Genomic DNA, 7,831 nt, shown 5'->3' on the forward strand with positions numbered 1-7,831 from the left:
TAATAAATGATATTAATTGTATATTTTGGAAATCTAGGACATGGAATAATATTTTGAGAGTCATCCTTCTCTAGGAACCTATTTTAATTCAAATTCTATGGTTTTTTTGTGTGTCTTGGGATTTGAATTAAAAAAGGTTTCATATTATATACATATAAGTACATATATAAGCTAGTAGCAGTCGTTGTGCACTATGGAAAATAGTTTTGAATAATTTTAGATAATAATAATTATTTCATTTTTTTAATTCTAGTTTTTTTAATGAGGTATAGATATGGTTGCAATAAGGCTTAGGGTTCGGATTGCAAATATTAGTTCTATTTTTGTAAGTTTAGTATCAAATTATTCTTTTACTTATTTTTAAAATAATATTGTATATGTAGTTCTTTAGTTGAATAATTTGAACACATTATTGGTTTTCTTGAATATAGTATAATGTTAGTACTTTATTTAACTTCAAATTATATAAACATCAATTTATATTTGTATGTTTATAGTTAGGAATGAGGTTATGAATATGGACACAAGTAGACTTAGGGAAAGGGTGCCTAGTTAGAAGTAGGGTTATAGTTAGTTTTAGCGTTCAGAATGTGGTTAGGGTTACATTTAGACTTAGGTTTAGCAAAAGGGTGTCTTGTTAGAATTAAGGTTATAGTTAGACTTAGCATTCAGAATATGGTTAGGGTTATAGTTAGACTTAGGTTTAGCAATAGGGTGTTTGGTTAGAAATAGGGCTAGAGTGAGGCATCCAATAAGGTAAATGTTATGATGATAGTTAGATTTATATTCAGGGTCAAGGTTTGACTTAGCGTTAGAAGTAGGGTTATAGTTAGACTTATGTATAGCTAAGGGATGTCTCATTAGAATTAGGGGTATAGTTAGATTTGACATTAGGAATATGGTTATCTAGTTACAATTAGCCTTAGGTTTACAAAAAGTGTGCCTAGTTAGAAGTAGGGTTAGAGTTAAACTTAGCATTACAACTATGGTTAGGGTTAAACTTAGCATTGAAATATGCATCTCAAGAATGATGACTCTCAGCATACATACATATCTCACCACCCCCCCCCCCCTCACCCTCTCCATAATTACTTTATTTCCCTAGATCTCCCAACTCTCCTCTCAACATCTCTTTCACTTATTTTGCACCCCCTCTCACTCTCTTTATTATCCCATCTTCCTTCATCCATTACCATGTCCATCTATTCTATGCCCTAATCATTATATTTACCTCATATCTTCCCTCTCCCCTCCCTCCCCCCTTCCCTCTTTCTCCCATACCCCATGTATCTTCACATATCTCTCTTCTCTCTTTTTTTCCCTTTATGTCTCAAATGCTAATTATTATATTTCACTCTATCATCTCTATCCTCTCACCTTCTCTTTCTATGTTTACCCTCTATCTCTACCTCATGCATCTCTCTCTCTCTCTCTCTCTCTCTCTCTCTCTCTCTCTCTCTCTCTCTCTCTCTCTCTCTCTCTCTCTCTCTCTCTCTCTCTCTCTCTCTCTCTCTCTCTCTCTCTCACACACACACACACACACACACACACACACAACGCACGCACACACACAGAGTTATATTTAAGATTTGGGTTTACAATTTAGGAGCATGCTTTAACTTTGGGATTAGAATTCAGATTTAGAATTTAGGGTAGACCACTTCAGATTAAGGTTTAACATTAGGACTATGATCTAACTTAGGATTTAGAATTTAGGGTTTAGATTATAGTGTTTTGATTTAGCATTAATAATATAATTTAGAAAGTAGGGTTAGGATTAGATTTCACCATTTAGAATTAGGTTTCGGTTTTATGATAAGGATATTGGTTTAAAGTTGGGATGACCATTATAATTTAAGGTTAGGGTTGTGGATTTATATTATATTTTGATTCAGGGTTAGCATACGATTAGGGCCTAACATTTTGGAGGTTTAATTTTATTTAGTGTTTGGATCAATTTTTATATGTTAAGTTTGAAGAGATTTAATGTTACGGTTATGGTTTCAATTTACTTAAATGGGGATTTAATTTACTATTTTGGTGAGGTGGTTATATGTTAGGGTTTTTATTAGGGTTAACATTAGGGTTATGGGTTAAGATTTACGATTTTGGAAAAAATTAGGGTTAGCAATAGGGTTTATCATTTGATTGGTTTAATTTTATGTAGTGTTTAGGCTCAAATTTCTTTCTATCAAGTTTGATTTAATTTAGAGTAATGGTTAGGGTTCCATTTACTTTAAGTTTGTTTGATTAGGTTTAAGGTTATAGGTTTTAGTTTAGTTTAGTGTTAGTACATTATGATAAATTATTGTTTATAATGAGGGTTAATATTTAATTCTGATTGGGATTAAGGTTACAAATTTTTTTAATGTTTATGGTTAAATTTAGTCTAGATTATATCTCTCTATATATTTTTCACTTGATATGCTAATTACATTAGTTTAAAGAAGTTTGATTTATGTTTCCCATATAAATTCTCAATAAATCAAATCTTCATTATATTTTCCAAAATTTGAAGATAAGGTTCTATTTTTAAAAATTCCACAAAAAATATTTGAAAAAATCACTTTGAACTATTTACTTCTTTGTATTAGTTTCTATTATTGACCCTTTCTAATTTAGAGACAAATGTTTCTAAATGTTCTATTGTATTTTATAAACATTTTTTTTATAAAATAGTCTTTTATTTCTGTGTAAAGATTTTTTCTATTATAAATGATTTTTTTTTTAATTTAAAAATTTATATTATTTATTACTTAATTTACTTCCTTGTAATATTAAATATTTTATTTTTAGATGCGTAGTTGTACTTTCTAGTATTAAAAATATTAAGTTTTAAAATAACTTTATATTATGAAAACAAAATTAAATGAACAATCACCTAGTTTTAAAATAATTTTTATTAAACTTTTTTTTTTTGAATTTTTATTAAATCTAGAGCTAAAATATAATAGAAATAGAATATTTTAAATAAATTCTATAATTATACTTTTAGTTATTCAAAAAGTTGAAATTAGTAGTTCTTTATTTGTCTAAAAAATAATGCTAAAATCTAATGAAATTATGAAATGTTCTATATAATGTGATTTTTTTTGTAATGTAATATAGAATTATATCATCTTCTAAAATTGAATCTATATGCTCTTGGAAAAAATTGAATTTATATATTAAAATTAAATTTATATTAAAAATAATAATAATCTGGTCCAATGTAATTGTAGGATTAGATGACTCCATTACCAAAGCTTTTCTGAAGTGGTTATTAGGATTTTCATTTTTCTTTCTAATTTTCTAACATAATTAGAAATGAACAATGAAATGTGAAAAATCTATTTGCTCTATTTTCTCACTCATTAACTTAAGAGTTTGTCTCAACGTTACTCTAAACAAATTATTTTTAAATAATATACATAAAATAAAATTAATGAGATTGATTACATGTCTATTTTAACCAAATTGATTTTGGAGTTATCCAACCATGGATATTAAAGATCATTTTCTCTTTTTTTGCCCGTTCCCAAGCTATGAAATGTTAGATATGTTTCATAGAATGAAAAAAAGAAATCATTTGAGAGAAGGTTTGTGTAGAAATACAAAAATCTTAATAAATAATTTCAAAGGAGACACGAATTTCTTTCCAAGGTTTCCACCCTAAACTGAGAGACTTTCATGTCATTATGGAGAAGTAGCTTTGGTTGATAATTGAAAAGATAATAATATGGAGTAAAGCAGTTGCAAAATTTATAAAGTATTTCATGTATCTAAATTTGCATTTCTAATCTCAAACAATGTATATCATTGATTCCTAACACATCTACACACCCATCTTCAGCCAAGCTTCACTTCCAGCTTCATGCTACCGTTTCTGGAATGAATAGTTTGTCCATCATCGTGGAAAATTAAATTTTAGAAAAATAGAAAGAATAAAGAGAAGATGTGATTTTTTTTTGGATTCAACTGAGTAGTTCAGAATTTCATGAGAACCCTTCTCCAATGTCCATGACTAGACCTGTAAATTACATCTGTGATTCATGAGCCACATGGATGAAGATTGACTAAGTAGTTGAATCCCAAGAAATCATCACATTATTTGATGTTAGAAGAACAAAAGGATGTCGTTTAATTGGGATTTTAGATGAATCTTGCCAGACTATCTTGAAGCATTCTATCCTGCTGGAAAAGTTGTGCTCGTTACATCCAATCCTGCCATTAAGAAAAGAGGATTCCTATACACATCAGCCTTGGTATGAGCAACAAGATGCACATTTTCATAAAGTAACTTAGACTTTTGATGTGAATCACGGAATAATTTCATTTTACCTACCACAAATCCAGTCATCAGAATTCCATCTAGAGCATCCACCAGATTGTTAAATGTAATTATTGACTTTATCTTTTGTTGTCCATCAAGTAACCTTTGTGTTAACCCCACACAACTGAGCAGATGAAAGACCAAATCACTCGGCCAATAAAGGAGTTACTCGGTTCAAGCACAAAACCAAGAGTATGTCGAGTAATGTTAACATCTGTCAAAACAAGTGTGTTGACCTACCCACCTTTTAAAAATTTTGACAATTAGTTTTGTATTTAATGTGGTATGTAAATGTTTCATTTTCCTGCCCAATTTTGTGTTCCAAATCTGGTGCCCTTTCAATGCTTTATTTTATATCTTGTAAATGCATAATGTAAAAGAGAGAATGAGAAGAAATACATTTAATATTTTCTGCCTGTGAATTCATGTATTTGCTCTATTTTCCTCTATTCTAAAAATATCTAATATGGTATCAAAGCCCAAGGTTAAAGATCATGGAAAGATAAAGATTTCAGAGCACAAGGATCAGAATCTTGGAGATTTGAAGACTACAAAGTCAATGGCTGAAGAGTGTTGAAGAAATTAGAGCCCATGGTTAAGAATTTGGGAGAGATGGAGAGTTTAGTGCTAATGGTGGATCCAAGCCAATGATAAAAGAGATCTAAATGTTGAATCAAGCTAAAGATTTGTACCAATGAGGATTTGTTGCAGACAAAGTGAGCAAAGCTAATGGTTGGAAATTGTTGGAGTAATCGAAGAAAGAGGCAAAGCTCATTGTTGAAGATCCAGGAGAGATGAGAATGAAAATGATGAGAAGAGATGGTTGCAACATTAAAGTCAAAGTAATGGTGTTGTGTTGAAAGCTAAGAGAGGTAAGCTACTAAGAGATTTGAGCTTGTGTGAAGCTGAAAAATGCTAATAAGATTTGAGCTTGTGTGAAGCTTTGTTAATATTTTGTGTTGAGAAGTTAAGATGGCAAATAGAAATGTAGATAAGGTTGAAAATGAATGGTTGTTTAAAGTTATACTTCTATGAAGAGGAAAATGCATGACTTGATTTGTTTTAGATGTGTTATTATACTAGTTTGCAGAAAATGAATGAATGAAGTTTCATTTGTTAATTGTTGAAAGGGGTAAATATTTATTTGTGACAAAAGCTTCAAAGAAGTTCATTAAGAAATCTTGAAAGGATACAATAGTGAGTTGTTGAAAAAGGATAAAGTGTGTTTAATCTCTTTTGTTTCAATGGGGAAAGCTAGAAAAAGAATAAAGGAGGAAAAGAAAGTTTAGAAGAAGAATTGTTGAGTGTTAAAGAATCTAATTCATAATTGATAAAAAAAATTCAAAGAAGTTGGAAAACAAAACTATGAGTACTTATGTCAAGTTCAAGATTTAGAAAAGGAATTGACCAAAGTCAAAGAGAAAAATGAGAAATTCGAAGAAATGTGAAAGCTATATGATGATGTTAAAAAGAAGAATGAATGATCAGAGGAAAGGTTAATGTTGTTTGATGATGTTGAGAAAAATAACAAATTTTTAGAAGAAAAGATGAAGACATTGAAAGATGAAAATAGTATGCTGAAGATGGAAATGTCAAATTTGAAACAAGAGAGTAGAAATTTGAAGTCTAATCCATTTATGTGTGATGTATCATGTGACACAAATGATTTACATGATTATGTAAACGGAAAATGTGATTATGTTGAAGCTAAAAGTGTTTTTAATAAAGAGTGTAAACAAGAAAATGGCAAAAAGTGTGTAGATTTTGTTTTTTATGATAATAACAGTGTTGGTTTGAAAATAATGAAAAAGATGGGTTATGAAGGAAGAGGATTAGGAAAGAATGAACAAGGAATGAAAAAGCCAATTGAGGCCATTTGAAGACCAAAGAATTTAGGTCTTGGATATGATAATTGTGATAATAATGTTTAGTATGACATGTGTGTGAAGAAATCAACACAAACAAAGGAAGATAATAAATGTGCTCATTGTGATAGAGAAGGTCATAGCAAAGAGAAGTGTTGGGACTTGCATCCATGCAAGATGTGTGGATTGAAAAATCATTATGAAAAGATGTGTTGGAAGAAAGAATTAATGACAAAGTGTGTAAAAATGGATTGTGGATGGATTGATGAATGTAGTTGGAAAAGGTTTATAGAAAGGTTTAAAAGAAACTATAAAATTTCATGTGTGAAGAAAAATGTTAGCAAATATAAAATGGATGAAGGGCAGCAACAACTATTGGAATAATAGATGTTTTAAAAGGAGAAAAGATATCAGCAAGAGAAGATATGATGGCAGCAAATAAATAAGTTTGTTTGAATGTGTCAATGGATGAGTGAAAGATGAAGAAATTGTAAGTTTTAAATGTATAGTGTTTATAAGAAAATAGCAAAATGTTGAAAACATTTGTGAAAAATAAGAAAAAAAAAATGGAAAAAAGAATGATGACTAACAAAGCATGGATAAAAAGAATGAAAGAGAAAAAATAATGGAAAAAGAAAAAGTGCAACAAGATATGATGGAAAGAAACAAGAAAGAAAGAAGAAAATTTGGAATGAAGAAAAGAAGAAAGAAATGGAAAATGTTTGTTGAGGGAAAGCAAGCTAAAAGAAGCACAAGTCTATTGAAAAGTTTTATGAATTCAAAATTATGTTGTGGAAAAGATTTAAAGAATACAATGACGAGTGTGTTGAATGGTTGAGAGAAAGTGAAATACTGCAAAAAAATGCTATTGCAGAAGTGAGAAAAAATAAAAATGAATAAGAAACATCTTTGATGAATGGCTAAGAGAAAAAAAACACTAGCAGAGGGAAAACTAGTCGTGTTTTATCCCTGTAAAGACAAAAGAAAGAGTTTTTTGGGTGAACCAGTCACATTCCACCGTACAGAAGCAAGTAGATTTGGGAGAACTAGTCATGCTCTACCACACAAAGATAGAAGGAGAACCAATAACGTTCCACCTTTCATTGATAGAAGAACTTTACAAAGAAGGAGATGGTAAACCAATCATGTTTACCCTGCAGAGTCAAAAAGAATACTAGACAAAAAAAACCTTCAAATGGAGGAAAATCTTTCTCAGCAAAGCAAAGCAACAATATGGATTGACAGAGTTTCAAAGAAGTAGAAAATTTGAAAATATAGTAGCATTCACGGAGTCAAAATTAAGGGGGTGTGTTAAATGTAATTATTGACTTTACCATTTGTTGTCCTTCAGTTAACCTTCGTGTTAACCCCGCACAACACAATAGATGAAAGACCAAATCACTCAATCAACAAAGGAGTTACTCGGAAAAAGCACAAATCCAAGAGTATGTCAAGTAATGTTAACAGCCATCAAAATAGTGTGTTAACCCACCTGCATTTTGAAATTTCTGACAGTTAGTTTTGTATTTAATGCACGGTAGCTAAAGATTTCATTTTCTTGCCTAGTTTTGAGTTCCAAATCTGGTGCCCTCTGAATGCTTTATTTTGTATCTTGTAAATGCATAATGTAAAAGAGAGAATGGGAAGCAATACA

This window comes from Cupressus sempervirens, chromosome 6 (genome assembly GCF_028749045.1).
Source record: "Cupressus sempervirens isolate cs-2001-9-10 chromosome 6, ASM2874904v1, whole genome shotgun sequence".
Classification (NCBI taxonomy): domain Eukaryota; kingdom Viridiplantae; phylum Streptophyta; class Pinopsida; order Cupressales; family Cupressaceae; genus Cupressus; species Cupressus sempervirens.